General features: G+C 40.9%; 1 pseudogene; it reads left to right on the forward strand.

Annotated features, from left to right (window-relative positions):
* The first annotated feature begins 2,007 nt into the window (after window positions 1-2,007).
* On the forward strand, window positions 2,008-2,125 carry LOC126163703 (5S ribosomal RNA; annotated as a pseudogene).
* The last annotated feature ends 20,213 nt before the right edge of the window (window positions 2,126-22,338 follow it).

Raw genomic sequence — 22,338 nt, forward strand, 5'->3', positions numbered from 1 at the left:
TATTAATTAGTTATTTACATTTTCCATAGATCATCTGAACCATTCTTATATCGGAATGTTGTGGCACAAGTCAGTTTACAGCATATTAGAATATGATTACTGCTAACATTAGTGACCATATTACCACTGTCTTTCTACTCACGCATTTCCACTAACAAAACACGTTTTTTATATATTTATTTTTCCTGGCTATAAGTTTTTAAGTATCTTAAAGGGCAATGCCTCATTCGGATGAAAATAAGAATATTCTACGATTTCATGTAAAATTGTGTAAAGTTTAAATCAACGTAGGGACAAGATGCAACAAACATATTTTTAATCATAAACTTAAATTTCAAGACGCTCAGGGAATCAGTTACATTTAACAGTAATAGTGGCAGATTAGGGAGCACACGTCACCTAGTCACACGGCTATAGAAGTTATTACAGTGATATGTGCAAGCTGTTCGGAAATGCTGTTTGCTAATAGTCCGATGTCGAATCAATACGACAACAAACCACAGGTTAAACGAACAGTTCGTAAAAATTCTCGCAATGACAGGGCAGTCTACAAGCAGTGGGACATGTCACGAATTTACCATCATCGTTATTACATGCGGTGTACTCTGAGGAGACCATATAACTCCCGAGTCCTGAACACCGAGCGAGGTGATATGGTTAACAGCACTGCGCTTGATTTTAGGTGACTTTCAGATTTCTGTCTAGTCGTTAGTAATCAATTTGACATTGTTCCTCTAGGCCAATTGATGCGAGTGTCGAAATGACGTCGTTGAAAAAGACGTAGTCAGTTTCTTCCTTCATTTCGTCCAAACCAAGCTCGCACTCTGCCTCTAACGACTTTCTCATTGTCTGTGTGTCACTCCAAAGTCTTCCGTCCTTAGGTTACTCCTTCTTCTTGGAAATAATGTTCTCGAAATTTTTACGTTTATTACCTCTGTGAAACACAATGTCCATCTTGTGGTGACCGCTGCTTTAGTACGTCGAAAATCTCTCTAACGTCTTTACGTTGAAAGCACCTGTCATGAAATACTTGCATCTGTCTTGTATCATCCTTCACTAAGCTAGCTTGATAACGGCCCCAGATCCATGATCAATATAAAGCATCTGCCGAACAAAGGTGTTAGAGGGGACAGTTTGGTCGGGAAACTAATAGCGCTGAAGTCATTCGCCATAGTAGTCAAACACACTAATGACCCCTAGAGCGATGGCTCACAACCTGATAATGATGATTCAGATTCAGGTGGTGGTTCCAGTTTTTCTACCCAACGAAATAGGAGGGGAGTCGAAGGTAACAACGTGTTTCAGTTGGATAGGTTAGGCTACTGCTGACTCCGAGATTCAACCTACACCCCTTCTTTCTCCTCCTCCTCTCTCTCTCCCTCTCTCTCACAAACATGTCACTACGTTCTAGAAGCACTCTCGCAACATACCACACTCTTTGTAAATGACCCGCGTTTTCTAATGTTCCGTATTTCATAGAAAAGGCATCGACTTCGAAAAATAATGCTAACTGAAAAATGCAAATGATGCAAAATGATCACCATCGTAAAGATACTTATCGCGCGTAACGATAGTAAGGAGATTACTTATGGAATAAAGTAATACTTTGTAGTTAGCTATAATGTTGAATAAGTACTGAAACTGAATGTACTTTTGATTACAAAATAAAAAATTACGGTCTCTAGGGCAAAAGTTAACAATTGTCAATTATGAAAATGAAACTAAAACTACGTAAATAATTACTAGCGTGCAGGTTGGCAGTAGGGGAATCGAAATGCACTGGCGCGAGCTTGAATAGAAAGCCACGTAGGGTGAGATGCATTTAAGTTAATTATTGGTGCACAGAAATTCTCTGCAGTTAATAAAACCAAATTTACGGAAGTCAGAAACACATGAAATATTGACAATACTGAAAATTGCATGTACACTTTACCAGCGGTTCGAAGTTACTTTTACTTAATCATCTTGAGGTCGAAACTCTTTTTGTCCGTGTTTGCTTTAAAAATAGGCAATGGCCTCGCCGCAGTGGATAAACCGGTTCCCGTCAGATCACCGAAGTTAAGCGCTGTTGGGCGTGGTCGGCACTGCGATGGGTGACCGTCCAGGCCGTCACGAGCTGTTGCCATTTTTCGGGGTGCACTCGGCTTCGTGATACCAATTGAGGAGCTACTCGACCGAATAGTAGCGGCTCTGGTCACAGAAAACCATCATAATGACCAGGAGACCGGTATGCTGCCTACACGGCCCTCCGATCCGCATCCTCGGCTGAGGATGATACGGCGGTCGGATGGTCCCAATGGGCAACTTGTGGCCTGAAGACAGAATGCTTTTTAGCGCTTTAACAATACACAGTTTTGTTTTTTATCCCAAACATGTTTCACTGTAGTTGCAGCATAATCAATGGGCTTTTATTTTACGGTTTTTTTACGACTTGGTGTTTTTTTTTTGATGTATTATGTTTCTATAATGAAAGAAAACCACACCTTGTGGTGAAAAGCCATAAAATAAAAGCCCACTGATGAGGCTGCAAATATAGTGAAACGTGTTTGGGGTTAAAATCAAACTGTGTTGTGTTAAAAGCAGACCCCATCCAAAAACATATGAATTTTTACTTAGTTTCTAATGGGTCGCAGTATGAGCACTCACTAAAAATCACTTTGAGCTTCAGTTAATTATTTCTGCGACCAGTTTTACGAGCTGATTGATTTTAAATTAACCAGAGAATTCAATAAAATTTCTCTTTGTTAAAATAATGTTATCGTTTTCACTTATGATGCCGTCGGCAATAATAGTGAAAGGATAGGAACGTAATGATGGTAAGTGACGTAGGATAATCAGCTACCACTAAAATCAGTTAAAATTCAACTAAAAGCACTATAATCTTCAAAATATTGCCACTATGACGCTAGTAAGGAGTACACTAATAAAGTAAATGGCCCGTACTTACTTAGAGCTGAGTTGCAGATGGTACGATATAATGCATTACATGACAATGACGGATGGCAAGAGGCTCCTCTTCAACAACGAGCAACTGTTATTAACTTTTTCCGGCCGCAGTGGCCGAGCGGTTCTAGGCTCTTCAGTCTGGAAACGCGCGACCGCTACGGTCGCAGGTTCGAATCCTGTCTCGGGCATGGATGTGTGTGATGTCATTAGGTTAGTTAGGTTTAAGTATTTCTAAGTTCTAGTGGGCTAATGACCTCTGATGTTGAGTTCCATAGTGCTCAGAGCCATTTAAACCATTCTTTTGTTATTAACTTTCGGTACACAGGACTCTTCTCCAATAGTTCAATAACCAATTCTACTTGCATGCTTTGTAATGTATCCGATTACGTTCCCGCTCACGCATTTACAACCCTTCGACAATACCTTTCAGTACGCCTTTGGGCGCCGCCACACTCCGTCCATACTTCACCAATGATGACTTACAAGTACTCAGTCTCTTTCTCCTCTCTGAGAGTGCTAGCGCACTACACGTTGCTATACCTGAAATATATTCTTTGGGTTTGACACGACAAAAATATCCCTGATTTTGACAGTGTTTCTACCGCCAAGTTTTACAATATGACTTTTTTGTCGTTTTTCATAAAATATTTACGGTTTTTGGTAGTGAACATGTACAAAATTAACAAAGTACATACATATCTCAGAAATTACATAAAAATTAATTAGTAACTACGAAGCACGGTATTGTAGTGCTGCCTTTTAAATAGAATATTCTTAATACTAAACGTCAGTGCTTCGTTACAATTGAAATCAGTCATTACGATGAAAGAAAATATGTTGAATTTTGCGGCTCAGCATATCGATCTCGAAGGTAACAGTGTCATTTTTCTGCGGGTGATCAATTTCTTTCTTAACACTTTTTCTTATTTTTTCGCGTCATCAGTCTTCTGATTGATTTGATGCGGCCCGCCACGACTCCTTCTCCATCGGCATGCTCTTCATCTCAGAGTAACACTTATCAATTATTTGTCGGATATGTTCCACTCTATCTCTTCCCGTATAGTTTTAACCCTACACAGCTTCCACTGGCGCCATAAAAGTTATTACCTGACGTCTTAACAGACGTACGATCGTCCTGTTCCTTCTTCCAGCCAGAGTTATATTCCTTCTCTAGACGAGTCTGCCGAGATCCTCCACATTCCTTACCTTATCAGTCCACCTAATTTTCACCATTCTTCTGTAGAGCCACATTTGATAGCTTTAGCGGTCATCTCTTGCATTTTCTCCATGTTACATGTTTCACAATGCTGTGCTCCTGACATATGTTCCCAGAGACTTCTTCCGCACATTAAGCTCGATGTCTGATACTAGAAAATTTCTTTTGACCAGAAATTCTTTCATTCGCGAGGGTAGTCTGATTTTTAAGGCCTGCTCGGTCTTTTCGTCGTGTATTATTTCTTTTGCAAGGAATCAAAATTCCTTCGCTTCGTCTACTTCATTGTACCCGGTTTTGACATTATGTTTATCGCTAAACTCATATCTCCTACTATTCATTACTTTCGACTTTCTTCAATTTGCCCTTACTCCATACTCATTGCTCAGTAGATTGTTGATTCTATTCAATATGTTCTTCAATTCCTTCTCAGGTTGACTGAGGATAGCAATATCATCAGTGAATCATATAATTTTGCGAAGACCGACATTATTTTTATATATCGGTTGGAAGCGAGCGTGATTGCTTGAATAGTTAAAAGGTTACTTATTTTCCGGCCCAATTACCATTACCTTTTCTCAACGCACGGTCTTCCTGCGCCACAACTAGGTCTGAAGGTAATTGTTTGAGACGTTCGAAACCGCAATCGGAAAAAATAATTGTGATTGTGTCGGTAAATACATATATTTCAGTCTTACCATTGATATTCTTTCGCTCTGAATTTTAATCCCTTTCCTGAACCTATCTTTTATTGCCGTCACTACTTCTTCGATATATGTACTTAACGGGAGGAGAAGAAGATGGCATCCCAGTCTTAAACCCTTACTAATCCGAGCACTTTGCTCTTGATCTTCCATTCTTATTAATCCTTCTTACTTCCTACACAAATAGTACATTACTCGAGTCTCCCTACTGATTACACTTTTCTTCCTGAGAATTCAGAACACCGTTCACCATTTTACATTGTACAATGCTTTCGTAGGCTGACAAAGACTGTAGTCGCATTTTGACTTACCTTAAGTTATGCTTGCATTAACAAGCACATTGTCAAAACTGTGTGACAGATTCCTTTACCTCGCCTAAAGCCAAATTGACCGTCACCTAAGAGATACATCCTAGCTAAAGTAAAGTAACTGATAAGTGATTATATCGTTGCTCTGTCAGATATTTGGAATCTCATTTGAATTTGGAATAAATCTGCCTTCTTACCAGTGACTCAATTTCGTCCATGTCTGGCAAATTATTAATGTTTTACCCTTGAATAATAAACCTTTTTTTTCAAAATAACAGCAGCTGATTTACCATTTTTACCGTGTGACAGCAGCCGACAAAGCGTTCCAGCAATCCGATTAAGAAACTCGTTGGTACAATCGCACTGATCACTACCCGTTGGGCTACGATGTCGGAAAGGCTAAGCTCGTCGTTTACGGCCATATTTTGTGATTCATCACGCGGAAGAACCAATTACATTCTGACCTTTTGGCAGTTAACTGCAATTTGGCGTGGCCAGTTTAATTACACGCATGATCGATTTGAAGCTAGTTTTTTTTTGTTGTTGCAGATTTATGTCTCGTAGTCCTGGCGTGTTCTGAGCTTCCCCTCACCCGAAATAGTCAGGCATCGTTCTTGTCGGAAATCCCGGTTCCATTCGAGACAATGCGCCCGCATTTATCTGAAAGTATTTCCATTCGTACTGTGAATAGTGAAAACAGTATTTTTCGTAGAAGAAAATACGTTTTCCTATTCAGAGACGACGCGGACCCCTTCGTTGTCGGAATAAGACATAAATACACTGATGGAAAGTATTACACCATGATCCATCTGTCTGGTATTTACCAAACTTCATCTCATTAAGTTAGTTAATTAGGTAATTTCATGTTCCAGGAGTCATTTGTGCTATTGATCATAATGATGTGCAACAAAACATTTTGTATTAAAAAAAATGGCTACCAGCTGACAATCTACAAGTTTTTCCCTTGTGTTTGAAATACAGATATGAGTTAGTAATGCTACCCGCCACCTTTCACACATTAGAAAGGAAGAAATTCTTGCGCGGAACAGAAAGAGTTGTTGAGGAGAATTTGTTTCAGTTTGTCTTAAAAGTTAGCTTCGCTGTCTGTCAGACATTTTATAACCCCGGGCCAAACGATCAAAAATTTTGATAGCAGCGTTGTGCACCCCTTTTTTTGCTAAAGACAAGATTAATGTAGAGTAATGAATTTCATCGTTTCTTCTGGTATTGTAATTATGTGAATGATTGTTCCTTTTGAACTGCTGTGGATTATTTACAACAAACTTCATTAGGGAATAAAGGTACTGTGAAGAAGTAGTCAAAATGCCTAACGCATTAAACAAGTGTCTATGTAAGATCATCTTGGGCGATCATTACATATTTCTCTTATAGCAGATTTTAAGCAATGAAGACTTTTTTCCGACATTTTTCCACAGACATTAGTCAATAAAAATGTGTAAAATATGTCGACTTACTAACTTGTATCTCCCAAGATAAGCAATGTTCAAAGTGCGAATGTCGCTGAACAAGGTTTTTTTAGGAGTTTCAAGGCGTGTATCCTTCAGTTTTCATTCTTTCAGTGTGGGCACCTAAAAACTTTGAATTTTCCAGTCTAGTTATAATCTCCTTACCACGTGTTACACTCATCATTCGTGTTTTATCTCAAGATGTCCAGACATGAAAACGTTGTGCCATTCTGAAATTAAGAGTGAGACCATTCGCATTACAACTCGAATAACACTTTTAAGAACATTATTGACAATTTTTTCTGCTGTTGCATGTAGGGTTGGGTTGATTACAAAACTAGTGTGATTCGAAAAACGAAGGAATTTTACTTGATGCTCGTTAGACGGAAGGTCGTTTAGATACACCGTCGGAAAAAAAAAATTGTGCACCTGGAAAGACGACATCGTTTTTCATCCGATGAGGGCATGTACCACCTGGGGAATAGTAGATGTACTGCTAAAGATTTCAACGTCATCCGCCAACAGATAACGAAGAGGCATTGCTACCACACCGCCATCTGTGTCTACCTTTCAATAGGGAATAACAGAATGCTCAGCATGGTGCAAACACGTGAAGTAACCAGGCAACCATGCAACGGAGATGCACGTGCAGTTCCTACAACCAACTGAGCTAGTTTGAAAGGGGTCAAATTGTGGCCTTCCGAGGTGGGATGGTCCCTTCGGAGAACTGCCACACAAGTTGGATGTGCTGCATCAGTTGTACAATGATGCTGGTATCAGTGGCTACATGAACATCCTCACACCGGTAGATGAGTTTCTGGACACCCACGCTGCACTAACACCACCCAGGATCGTCACATTCTAAGGACGGCAGAGGCGGATCGTGCAGTTATCAGAGAAATAAGACGGCTTGTGAGCCTAGACATGTTGACACGAACTGTTGCGAACAGGTTATTAGCAGTGTAGCTACTGCAACGCATGCATCTAGGCCCTCTTGCGTTCACGCCATAGCATAGACGAGCACTGCTCGGCTGGTGCCATCAAGGGATAACTTGGAATATGGAACGCCGTGCTGTGGTCTTCAGCGCTGAAAGCGGATTCTGCCTGCAAACAAGCATAGGGCCTTTGTGGATATGACGTAGACGCGGTGAGCGCTGTCGCGTAGAGAGCATTTGTCCAAGACATACTGCCTCCCCTCCCCCACCCTCCAGGCTCTAAGTACGTGAAAATAAAGAGCGTAATCCTCGCCCCTTTCAAGAGCTTGCAGCCTTTAACTTCCCGATTTCACGGTCAAAACATTAAAGTAATAACAGTTTTTTCCAGGTCAGCTCATCAGAGAAGCATTCTGCCTACTGATACAAAGCGAGTCACGTATTTTTCTAGTTCACAAAACAAGCTTCACTCATGAAATGTGCCACTAGGAAACAACCCGTTCGTACCTCTCTTTATAATGTAAATCCCTTTTGTTTGCTGCGAGTAACGATTCCATCGAGAGTCATCCTCAAGTTGCAGGCGTATCCGATTTTCAAAATTACTAAATTATTTTTCTCTCACTAAGCATGAAAGGTATATACACAGGGTAAATTAATTCGACAAGCTGCGACATAGTCGCGAGTTGAACAGTGACCCGAATACAGAATAAATTTCCTTTACTTTACGTCTGTTGTCACAATTCCTTTGTCATCAGTCTACCGGTTTCGGTCTATAACGTCCCTCTTCAGATCTGCAGCAAAAGATGGAAACACAAATACACAATCATATTGTCCACAGCTTAAAACAATAAAATAGATCATAATGAAAAGTATTGCTGACATACATGTGAATTTGTGCGCTTTAAATAGGAAAAGGTATACCTATTTTTCATGCCATCATCCCCTTACAAAAAGGCTTTCTTCTCCTCTATGATTCACCTGTTCCTTCGTCTGTCTTTTGACGAAAGCGAAATACGTTAAGAACTCAGCATTTTAAAGCAGATCGCAGTAGCTAAGGCTTTTCTATAAACGACATAACGGGCCCTTACAATAGGCTAAAGAAATGTATGACAAACAGCAGGCACACATACTCTCTCACAGAAAATAGAACCAGTAAAGAGACAACGAAAACCATTTCTACGAAATTTAACGTTGAAATGTCCCTGCAAATAGAAAAGTGTACTGGGATATCTGATATTAGATGAGCCTTTCAGATTAACAACACCCTTTAACCGCGAGTAAACCATAGACTGAGAACGACATATGACAAATTTGATGGTTGTGGAGTATACAGGATTGATTGTTGTAACTGTGACAAATATTATATCGGTCGAACGGGCAGTTCTTTTAACGTAAGGTATGAAGATCATTCACAGCCACAGAACAAAACTGCTTTGGGACACCAATTATCTGAAACTGGTCATTCTATAGAAAACATTGAGAATAGTATGTGTATTCTCCGTAAGGTGGAAAAAGGCCAGGCTGTTTGTTTATTAGAAGAGCTTGAAATTTATCTTCAAGCATTTTTTTTTTTAAATACAGGTTCTTCACCGATTGCTCGCGGTCTTGCTGGCTTGGTGGACAGTAAATGACAATGTCATTCCAAAGACATCACTGGAGTGCACGTTGAAGGTGTGGCGGTGGGACGTGAAGTCCCATACCACCCTCCGACAGTGGAAGTTCAGATCGCAGGCAAATATTAACTAACTACGAACTATATTACATATCAACAGTGGTAGTTGTCGATGGCCGATACCCATCGAGTGGTACGGTCAACAATAATCTTTCAGTAGTGGCCCTAACAGTGCTATCGTTAACTCTGGTCAGAATCGGAGTCGTCAAGAATGGTGAGAGGAACAGGATATCAGTGCCAGTGCTAGGGAGGCGTTGTACCAATGTTTTGTAAGCCAGCGACCATGCCGTGTAGGCCTTGCATTCTCTCGCATGGACGTCTTGAGGGTGGCCATGACCGTTTCCTCATGGAGAGTAACTACCCTCGTGAGGGGAGTGGCATGCAGACTCCACCGAAGCACCTTATTCTGCAGGAGCTGGAGGGTCTTCATTCGGGAGGACTCGTCGTATCCCACGCAGCGGAGCCATAGGTGATGGAAGGGTGACCATCAGGTACAGCCGGTGCTTGGTAGTAAGGTTCAGTTCCCGGCTGGTGAACGTTGGGTTCAACGCTTTTATCACCTTGAGTCATTTTTGGGTTATATATTCTACATGGCGATGGAAAAGCAGTTTTTTATCCATCTGGACACCTAGGTATTTGGTATCAGGAGACCATGGTACGCCTGCAATAGCGATGTTGTGGCGGAGGATGGAGCGCCGTTTGGTGTAGAAGACTACCGTAGTTTTGGCGTCATTGAGGGCAATCTTGTTGGAACGACACCAGGTCACTGTCGCTTCCACCTGCTTCTGGAGGCGAGCAATGAGCTGGTCTGTGTGTTGCGGCCGTTGGTATAGAGCGCAGTATTATTGGCGTATTGCGCCAAGTGGCAGTGGGGGAGGACCGGAATACTGTTAACATAAATATTAAAAAGGATGGGAGAGGACACAGAGCCCTGAGGGATACCCATCGACATGTGACGTAAACTGGAGCGTTGACCTTGCTGAGTAACCAAGAAAGTCCTTCAGTGGAGGAAATTATCCACAATCTTCACATAGATGTTGGGGATGGTCGTCTGTGTCAGTACACAATACTGTCCTGTCAGATCTTGTCAAATTCGTTTTGCAGGTCCAGGGAACCCACTTGCGTCGACATTTTGGAGTTAAAGTCCTTGCTGATATTTTCTGTGATCCTGAGGACTTGGAGTTTGGCCGACAGGTGTGAAGCGAATCCAAACTGTCCCGGACGGATTGTCACAACCGCCGCTAGAGTCTGGGTAATGCGGTGGAGGATCAAAGATTCCAGGACCTTGGCCATTGTACTCAGAAGGCTAATAGGCCTATTGTTAGCAGGGACTGTAGCACCCTTCAAGGGCTCTGGAGTGGAAATCATTTTGCCTGCTTCCACTGTGGGGGAAAAATGCCAATTGTGAGACAGCATTTCAGGATGCTGGTAAATAAGATCAGGGTCGTCTGTAGGAGCGGCAGAGTGGTTCGTTTAAGATTCCATCCAAACCACGAGCCGATTGCCCACAATTATGGTGGAGGATCAGTTGGATTTCCCGCAGGGGCGTAGCATGAGGGGTAGCCAGTGGTGGTCTATGTATGAAAGCGGCAACGGCCGCTAGAATATTATGCTCATCTTGGAGTTCATCAGGCGTGGGGTCCTGGGTGAGTAATTTGTTTTGGGCCTCAAATGCATTGGCCAGAGTTTCTACTACACAAAGGGCACCATAAGTTAAGCCATCCACTGTGTGGATAGGATGGTTGGTCTTCACTGCATAGCACCACAGGGGTCAGACAAAAGCCCATTTGGATTTATGTTGGAGGAGGAAAGCGGACATCTTGTCCTCCCATTGTTCCATTTTCCAATCGGCGAGCCAGTGGCAGTATTCACGCTGGAGATGCTTCATGCAATGCTTATACTAAGGTTCACGAAATTGCCTCCACCACCTGTGGTAATGGTTCCTCTGGTTTTTGAGTTCGCTCAAGGGGGGCGGTAAATCATCGAGTGTGGTTAAAGACCTTGGGACAATGAAATTAGAGGCCTTCATTTCCTTTTGGATTTTTGTTGTTAAATAATCAACAGCACTAACCTGATTGGCATGCGTTGTCAGGGCGACATGTTGCTGAGTGGTGTTATAAAGGATCCTGGACAATTTGTCCCAGTCCATGATGGTCAAGGTAGAAAAGACAGAGCGATTACGGTGCGGTGCAGGAGCACTTGGTCGTGGTCAGACGCTAGTTCGTGGAGTGTTTCCAACGAAAATTGCACAGTAATGTTCTTGAAAATGGCCACATCCTGAATGTCCAGCTGGCAAACAGAGCAAACTGATATATAGGTGGGAGTGTGGGGGCAATAGATCAAAGCGCCAGTGGATCTTCTAGGTGATGGAGGAGTCTGCACTTGAGATTAGTCACACGAGAATACCAAGCTGGATGATTGGAACTGAGATCTTCCCCAACAATGAGTTTTTCAAAATATGTCAACGTACGGAGATCAGCTTCAAGTAGTCGTAGGTTAGGGTCAAATGAGCTGTACCAAAAGTTACAGCCCCAAGATGGGTAGAAATAGTGACTGCAATAGCCTCTATGAGTGGTTTGAGAACCTCGTGATTATGATCGAGTGACTTATGGAGAATCACTGCTGTGCCTACTCCTCGGCGATGGAGTCAGTCAGTACGATAGCAAACCATGTTGCAGAGACGAAAATCGTCGGCAGGTTTCAGATGGGTTTCTGAGACAAGTAAACTGTCCACATGGTGGTCGTAGAGGAAAGTGTTCAGTTCAGTTTTCATACCTTCAAGGCCATTAGCATTAAAAGTACAGACAACTAGATCCAGAGGGGGCTGATTATTGTGAGGAGGGCAATTCCCCATTATAACAAAACCTGCGTGAGCCCTTCAACAAGGGCGATGACCTTAGTGAGCCCATTCTCCGACCGACAGAACTTCTCAACATTTTCACGAATGACAGCCATAATGTAGGGGCCACGTGAACAGAGAGATGACCTGGAGGATCTCCTGCATGTCATCACGGAAAGTAGCATGTGTCTCCACCACTGGAAGAACATCCCAGGTTTGCTGCATGACCCTGCTACGGGCAGTGGTGGGCGTGGTGGCTGTGAAGGAGGCGCCGCAATTGCGTGTTGTGGCACTTCAGCAGGTGGGCTGGAGGAGGTCACCGACGGTCTTTCAGCATGGTGGGTGTTGGTATACGTCACAGAGAAGGATGGGCAGGAGGAGACTGAGCTGCAGCAGCGAATGTGGTCATAGGGGTTGGAGCTGGAGAGGGCTCCTATGTTGTAGATGGTTCAGGCACCTGAGCGTCAGTTGTGGGATGGTCGTCGAATTTACCCCGTAAGACAGGGAAATGGGTGCCGTCCTTGGTTTCCTTTGTGAAGGGCGGGAAGACTTCATAGCCTTATGGTATATAGTACAACCCTTCCAGGAAACCAAACGTTTGTGGTCGTGAGAAGTGCCCAAACAGCGGGCACACGTGGGTTGTTCTGAGGCTTTAAGCACTATTTCTTCTTAAGCACTAAACGCATCTGTTTTATATATGTTGTTGATAGTTTCACATAGTATAGAGTGCCTTAGATATTTACTTCGGTTTCTTACGTTGTGCCCATAACTCCACTGTTTTCTAGTTGCTTATGTGCTTATATAATATACTTAATTAGCTAGATAGTCTTTCTCATGCACTGGTAAGGTGTTATACCATTCTTTTTTTGGAAATGAGTGCCGTAGGGTACGAGGGGCCTCTGGCAGTCACAGTCCTCTACACCACTTCTCGCCTATACGGCGTTCTGGCGTTGGCGCTAACAGAGGGCTCTGATTACGTGCGGCAGTCTGTTTCATTCATTGGGCTTCTTTAGGTATGTGTTTTGTAATGTTTTATATTATTCTGTGTACTCGGAAAGCTGTTTATTATTTATGTGATTATCTGTAACATCGCCACTTGAGCGTATGTCAGTTACATCCCATAACTTTTTCCTTTTTAACCATCCAACTTCTGTCATGTTTTATTTCATTGTTTTTATTGCAGTAATATCTCTTACACATAAGCTAATTACAGGCATTACTGAACGTGTCCCCCCCTTTACTTTACGTTGTACAATAATCAGGGAAGAATATGTGTACGCCTACAGCAGCGACATCAGGCGAACTTGCAACACAAACATTTTGCGGCTACTGTACGGCAGTTTGCTTTGAACAGTAGCGCTGCTGACAAGGTGACTCTTGAACATACAATATTGTTTATATACATTTGACGATGCTGGCGCTGATTTCATGTTTAGCACTTGACGATGCCACTATGGCTCCAGTATGTTCGGACATGTTTTTATGGACGGGTATGCCTCTTGATATTTAACGCGGACAAATGCATGTGTATGTCTGCAATTCTTTTCATTACGGTCTATTTCATTGTTTTAAGCTGTTGACAACACGTTACTGCATTTGTGTCCCATATTTTGCTGCAGATCTGGCGATGATCATTATATACCGAAACCGGTAGTCTGATGTGGAAAAGGTGTGCTCATAGATGAAAAGTAAAGGAAATTTAAATAAATTCTAGTTTTGTAGGAAAATATTATATTGCACCAGAGATGGTCAAATGTAGTATCGAATGTGTAGTAGCGTTTCTGCTCACCAGCAATCGCTGGCTCAAGGTGTTATGAGTACTCTCAGGTGCAAAGACGTGTTGCATCTGATGTGTGCAGGATACATACTCACTCGCTACGGGTAGTAATGACTTTCTTATTTGCAAAATGCTATCATGTTTGCTAACTGTAAAATGAATCTCATCAGAAGTTGGAAATAATTAAGGTAAAGAAACTTGTTTGGTTACTAATGCAATGCGCTTATGCATAATTGAGACAATGTATAGCAGTCATACCCAATGATTTTGTAAAATTCATTGTTAATGTGTAATCAGTTTATTGAGTGTGTTAATTGTGAGCATTACTTATTTCCAAAGAGTCAAAGTACAACTTTTAAAGTTGTGCCATATCATTACTTACCCCAAGTCAATCCCACTTCCCAGATCTATGTTATTTTTGATTAACTATTTTTCTCAAAAAGTTATTGCCTTAGTCATATTCCATTTGATTAAAATGTATGCTAGACAACAGCCGTGCGCAATAGCTATACAATTTAAAGTACTAACAGAGAGCAGTGTGAAGAGCATTACCATTTCACAGATAAAGGTAAGAAATTTTATTATTTCAGGGATAGCTATCATTAAGCACAGGGACCATTACTTTCAAATTGATCGGGTTTTCTGTTACCATGGCCAATTTCAAATCAATAGTTTTGCATCATATTCAGTTACGTAAATGCATACAGTTTTTGTTTGGTTTTAAGTTATTGACAGTTTATATTCTCGCAGCTATATTAAATTTACATTCTCGCAAACAGAAAAGTTCTGTACAGGGCAAAGCGCATAAGCGACAAGATAAAATACACGTTCTCATGCCATTCCCATTCTAACAGTTGTGTTTCAGACTACTGTCAAATTACGTCATTTCAATCATATTTCAAACGTACATTTTAGAACATTGAACATGTTTTCTATCCCCGTCATTAAACGCAAGACATTCGAGAGATTTTAGACTGGCGACCGTTTACATGACGCAAATATGTACTTATTCATCATAAAATCAACAATAATATTGTTACAAAATTTTTATTTGCTTCATGTTATATGCTGCTGAGCGCATGACGACGAGCAGTCTACAGTAACAAGGAAGTGTTTTCCAATATTCTGAGACATTAAAACCAGAACAGAGAAATATGGAAAAAAATTGATTCTGAAATATTTCCCCCGAGACAGCAAAACAGAATGTCAAGTGGAGAACATCAGTACTCTTTCGTAGCGCTTGTTAACGTTAAATGTAGGAGGAGAACTGATTTTTGTACGAGACCCACTGTGTGCTACGCATTGAATTTGGTTTCTTTTCTAGTAGTTTCAAAACTTATTATTTCTGTAGTAATTTTTCATTATGTAAAAGTCACACAAGATGGAGGAAACAATCTTCAAGTAGCACGCAAACAAGGTTAGCGGAACGTATTTGTTTTGCAAAGAAATGTTTTTCAGTAGCAGAATCCTTGGCTCTTAGTGACGTTCTACACATTTTCAGTATAAAATCCATTTCACATTAGAGATAAACTGGTACACGTCCTAGAAAATAATGTTCAATACTTTTTCTCGGTCCTTCATTCTATTGACCTCATAAATGAAGATATGGAGGCTATTAATAACAACGATAACCAGAATGAGTATCGTAATGGTGGAGGTGGTCGACAGGCTACGCCCACCCGGCCTCAGTATAACGGCAGGAATCACAGGCGCTTCCCAAGTTTGTTGACGCACAGCAGAGTGCACCGATCGGTACCTGTACCTGCCAGAGGCAATTCTCCGAATTGTAAAACGAGACGTAGTAATGACGACAGATATCACCCTGATCATTCGAACCAAGACAACTGCAATCGTCAGAACAACAGAAGTCAGTGAAGACCATCGCCTAATAGTCACTCAGAGTGCAGTACGAACAGAATTTTCAGAATCCACATTGGCAGCAGCGCTAGGGACACCAGCCACGATTTAAGAAGGGGAGAAATACAAATACCACCAATCGATTACGGCCACGAATTTGAATGGTGACCCACAATGGGGAATTCCTTAACCCAGCGGTCAATATAATCGAGGTCACCGATAATGCATATTCAGTGGCTATGAATACGTTAACTAGAATTGGTCATATTACTCCCGTCGATGCACTCCTTTGGCACCAATATTTTCAAACCCTGCTGAAAAATATAAACAAAACCATTGCAGTACTTCCAGTACGAAAAGGTAAAGAAAACTAATGGCAGAGATGATGCTTGTATAGTTAATATTAAGAGCAAAAAATAGTAAGAATAAAATAAGACTAGAGAACAGAGTACAAGATGAAAGAACAAAATCAAAACGACACAAACATACTGACGGTCTTTATCTTCTACACAGTACTTAAGCAGAACAAAAAGTAGTACATTTATATGGCTAATTACACAAATGAAACTGGGCTAGGATACATTTGTGACTAGCAGGTAAGAAGCGAGGAAACGTACTTGTAACTGTCAACTAAGATAGTAATAAAGGAATCTAGAATCTATGGGCACAGAACTCACAAAGTATTCTACTACAGGTTGATAAGGATGAGCGGAAAAAAGATGGGACGCAATATTGACATCCTTAAAGGAGTGAATACAGGAATGGATAGAAGGAAATTTTTCCTTGCTTTTGCATAAATATAACTAATACATGCTAGTTTCAATGCTAATATTACTCTTGACGACAATAAGGGTTAACTGTTTTGAACATATAAAGAGTACGAATACTATTAAGGACAATAGTTCAATTTTATCTTTATTTTTAAGAGACATACCTGAGTGCTTAAGTCTAAAGTTTGGAAATGGAAGACAAAACCACTTCTGACCTACAGAAGAATATAAGCACAAACGACTTGAGAATAACCAGCAATGAAATGTGTATCGTAGAAAGGGGCAGTAATCAAATATTTATACTTTTTTTTCCATATACCGGTGCTCTGGCAGAAGCGCATACAAGTGAATAAAGACACATGAATACATGTAGCAGCACGACAAGAGCTCAGCTTTAGGGCACACAATTTTTATTTAACAGGTATGATCTACGCAGAAATCCACGGAAGGGGGTTGTTATAAAGGAATGTAAAAGGCACAATGAAATGAACATGACCCACAGACATAACTGAATCAACTAGAGTAGACGATAGAGTGAACCTAGTTGGAGAATAACGAACGGTACACATTTAGATCTAAAGCTATATACGAATGAGAAAATGTCGCAAAATAAGAACGAATAAGGAGAGAAAAGTTAAATATATTCTCTAGTCTAGATTTGTCTATTGTATATACTTTTTTGTTCTTATTAGTGTTTGAATTAAGATTTGAAACTATGAAGTGATAATTATCGCGAAGTTGCGCTCTGGGCCTCGTGAAAATGAGATTTCCCTCAACCCCCCCCCCCCCCCCCGGAGATATACGCAGTAAACCTTTGGTAAAAATTGAAAATAGGAACTGTTCCGAAAGAACAGATACTATTGACGACCATGCAGCTTCTCTGGAAAGAAATAATAATTAATCGAAAGGCTACCCGGTCACTGACTTCCTTCTGTGCGAATGCGAACACTTTGCCCGGACTGCTACGAGCCGCGCGGGATGAGCCGAGCGGTCTGAGGAGCTGCAGTCATGGACTGTGCGGCTGGTCCCGGCGGAGGTTCGAGTCCTCCCTGGGGCATTGGGTGTGTGTGTTTGTCCTTAGGATAATTCAGGTTAAGTAGTGTGTAAGCTTAGGGACTGATGACCTTAGCAGTTAAGTCCTATAAGATTTCACACATATTTCAACTTTTTTTTTTGTTCTTACGGGAAGCGTCACTTTCTTTGGTTCCAGTAATTAGTGCATGGGCAAATATCCGTTAGGAACATTACGAATGTAAGTTGGGGACAGTTGGGAATGTGTGTCTCACGGGAAGCGTGCAGGGGATAAGACCGCGCTATCCTCTGTGCCCTCGGTTGCTCATAAGGATTGAGCGTCTGCCATGTAAGTAGGAGATTCCGGGTTCTAGTCCCGGTCGGGGCACACATTTTCAGCTGTCCCCATTGATGTATATCAACGACATCTGTTGGCAGCTGAGGGTTTCGATTAATTATCATTTCTTCGGTAAAAACAGTATTCAAATCTCAAATTTGAGATGGCTCCGAGTGACTGACGAGCTCAAAAATTATGATGCTGAAGTGACCAGACAACTACATAAAGCGTATTTACTAACAGGATAGTGAGTATTGTAAATTTGCAAAGCGTGCTTCCCAGACGACCCACGTGTACACACGATTCGCCTTTCGGTATGCTGGAAGCAAAAGGCAGTCTCATGTAATCCGGTTTTGCTTACGCCCTGGATAATGTTGAGAAGGAGTAAAATCTCAAATAATCGTGTTGTAAATAATAAATTTAAAATAAATGCGTATGCGGCTGGTCGCGTTCGTAAACAAGTAAGGGTCGACCTCGTGAGTGACGCCAGTATGAAGGGAGATGGTTATGAAGTTAAATTAAAAAAAAAAAAAAAACTACAAACTGAGTGCCTACATTGGAGTAGTGGAAATATAGCGAAGATAAAACTGTGGGTTAAGGAGGTTTTGTTCCCATCGTGGACGAGAAGTTGATCTGGACTTGCAACGGTGGCCAGCAAATGTATCTAAGTGCAGCATGGCACACAAATAAACATTAAGCTGTGTTACTTACCGGAATCCAGTAGTAAGAAGGGACTCTCGGAGTATTTAAGAACCATGCTACTCTTCTCCGTGTCTAGTAGAGCCCGGGACACATACAACCACTATGCAAGAAAGCACTCTGTAACCCACGCTCGTAACACACTTACGGTTATAAAGTATGCCTAGGGTTCCCATCCGTCCCAATATATCGGGACCGTCACCGTTATGGACCTTTTTGTCTCGACATCCCGACAAGACCCAAATTTGTACCGGTTTTGCAAAATATTCTTATAAGCTTGCCTAAGGTACTGAAGTAACCTCATCTGTTAGCGTAGCAAACGCAGCCTCTTACTTATTTCAAAAAGTTTATGTTGACAAGGTCGTTTCACAGATGGCGTTGCATGTTGCATACCCTGTATAGACGATGCAAGAATCATCTAGACCTAGCGCCATCATTCAAACAATATCAGATTTCTGCAGTAGTACGCGGCGGGAACTATTTCAGCAGCGCCACCCGGAAAAAATCTGACAGTTCCCATTTGAATAGCGATCGGATAATACGATAGTTCGTAAACGTAATATGAACAACGAGACCAAATTAGTAATGTCTGAAGTGTGTACTGCGGGTATTAGGGCGTAAAGTTTATGGTGATGTGTACTTCGGTGACGAAAGTGTTATTGTCGACTGTTTACCGTCTTATCCTATCGCAGTTTACGCAAATGCCCGAGGATGAAAAGAGAAAGTGTCACTTTTCGTATCACACGAAAGAGCTGTCAAGAAAGGACGTACGTATCGGGAAGCATTGTGTGAGATTTTGCCCGAGGATGAAAAGAGAAAGTGTCACTTTTCGTATCACACGAAAGAGCTGTCGAGAAAGGACGTACGGATCGGGAAGCACTGTGTGAGATGTGTAGCTGTTTTATATCAGTAGCTTACGGAGGTAAAGCACATGTGAAGTATCATATTTCTACGAAGAATCATACAAATAGATTCACCGTACCGTCGACACTAAAGCCTATTTCTACATTCATGACTAAAGAAAATATCCACGAGTAACTACTCGTTGCTGCTGCAGAAACAACAACAGTTTATGAAGTTGTCCCTTCAGGTCTCTTGGCTGTACCGTAAAACTGAATACCGCAGTGTACCCTGACTCCAAAGTCGCCGCAAAGCAGTTAACAGCCAGCACCAAAGTTACAGCGATTGTTAAAAACATTCTCACACCACACTCTGTGTCCGAATGCTTAAAAACTTGCAAGACGTTTTATTTTATGACGTAGGCACCGACACATCGAACCACAAGGCCGAAAAGATTTTTCCTTTAGTTGTTCAATATTTTACTGAAACTGACGGAATCCGAGAGAAGTGGTTGAAGTTCGATTTGATGAATAACGAAACATCCGAGACCCGTTGGAGTCCTCCTTCGGGCATGGGTGTGTGTGTGTGTTGTCCTTAGGATAAGTTAGTTTCAGTTAGGTTAAGTTACGCGTAAGCCTAGGGACCGACGACCTAAGCAGTTTGATACCACAGTCCTTACCACAAATTTTCAAATTTCCAACGGACGTAGGGACAATGTGAATTTCAAAGTAAGTAGCGAACTTCACACAGACACTTACGCAAGAGCATATTGAAGGAATTTGTAGAGAAGGGAATAGATGTATCCTCACTAAAGATTCATCTTTTAACACAAAAGGCGAAATCTCGAGACACGGCCTCAGATTACCGAGAGTGAAATGATGGTTTAATAAAGGAGAAAGTAGTATTTTTATGTATATATGTACATAGTATAACATGATGTTCGATTTTACTTAAAATGTTTGTTTCATGTGAACATCTTTTGAGAAAGAGGTGGCCACTTCGAAAGCATGGTGTACCATAGAGACTCGCTGGTACCAAAAAAACCACGCTGTAAAAGCCTTTTCACGGATGGATCAAAGGACAGCGCAATTACCCAACACATTCCTGATTCGTCCTTCGACCTTAACATCCAAAAGCTCACCCGTTGAGAACACGTACCTACGTAGGAGCGTTATACTTATTTCTTCTTCTTTCAGGTTTGAGGAATTGTCACTGTTTTACTGAAAGCAATTGTTTTATTGTATTACTGAAATTGAATGCATTAAATATATACAAAGAGAGAAATCAGCTTGTATGAAGCTAATGTCATAAGAGATCAATTATGTGGCGTAATTAGATAAGTTATAATGATTTTTTGTGTGTAAAGACAATATTGTGTGTTTTGGTTCAGATGAAAGATCAGAAAGGTAAACCATTTCATATTACTGTAAAAACGGGTTGTGAAAGAACCACATATGAGGTCATCAAACATCAAACCAATATGGTCAATACCGTAATGAATAGTAAGATTTTAAAATACCCGAGAACGGGTTGCCACAAGTGAAATACGGTTCATAAAAAACGTTTTCTGAAGTGAATCATTGGGCTCAGCCTTCATCCTATGGGGCTTTAAAAAGTTACAATAAATAATTTCAGTGGCAGATTAATATTATGATCTCTGCAGAAAAACAGTAGATATGGTATGGTCGATCTTATTTTGTCACATGGTAGATCTTGTTTTATCTTACTCTTTCAGTGTTGAATAGAGCCTGGGTAAATGACAGTAAGCCCGTTCATTATTTAATAATAACCATTCAAGTGAAGAAATGGGTGTAAGATTGATATTATCGTATAACAGCTTTTACTCAAGAGCTCGCAGTCTTTAAATTCCCCATTTTATGGTCAAAACATCAAAAGGAATAACAGTTTCCTTCAGGTCCTCTGCCTCCTGCATACCGATCTAAAGCGAGACAGGTATTTTTTTTTCCAGATTGTGAAACTAGCCATAATCATGAAATACAGCACTAGGAAATAACCCGTGGTACCTCTCTCTCTCTCTCTCTCTAACGTAAGTCACTTTTGTGTGCTGCTACTAACGATTCCATAGAGAATCATCCTCAGATTGCGGGCGTGTCTAATGTTCAAAATTATTAGATTAGTTTTCTCTCACTAAGCAGCCAACAATTTTTTCATCCCTCTTAGTGACGCAAGTCACACAGAAAGAGATTTCACACACTCTTCAGACACCTTGACACCTTCCTCTATGCCCATTACAGGTATTTATCTTAGGTACATCACGTTGACCTTTTACGATAAGAAATTAAGACATTCTGTTTATTCATTGAGTACAATGTCAGAGTTTCTAAATTATGATGAGTTGCAAATGGTATACTGTGCGCTAGCGAAGAAACGAGGAGTGTAGCTAAGTACGTAAACAGAGCGTTCATTTTTCAGAAAAGACAGAATACTGTGCTCTTTTAGATGTCGTGATTCTGGTAAAGAGTATGGAATTCCAGCACAGTTGTTTAAACAAAGACGCACAATTTCTAACACAATGCATGCCGCCTTATATCTCATGCGGATCAAACTGTTAACCGAACATCCAAAGTATAGAAAAAGTTTAATGAGAAGATACTTTGAGAGAGCGTTGAAGGGATATCATACTAATAAATGTTTTACAGTGCTAAATTATCAACAGTTGCATCATATCATTATTTTTATAATCGATTCTAGAAATGTATAATATAAATTGTAGTATGAGCTCACAATACACAACGAACATTTATTTCTCTGTGGAAAATAAACAAATAAGTAAATGATATAAATAAGCATTCTGTTTTCAGGAATAATCTATAACAGTATCGCCATGCTTTTTGACATAATGCACACATTAGCGCCGTGTTTCAGACAATTTTATTTCGAAGATCCCAGTACTTAGAGACTTTGACATGATAGTAGTGAGACATCATTTTTTATCTCCAAGTGACT

Source organism: Schistocerca cancellata, chromosome 2 (assembly GCF_023864275.1).
Source record: "Schistocerca cancellata isolate TAMUIC-IGC-003103 chromosome 2, iqSchCanc2.1, whole genome shotgun sequence".
Lineage (NCBI taxonomy): Eukaryota > Metazoa > Arthropoda > Insecta > Orthoptera > Acrididae > Schistocerca > Schistocerca cancellata.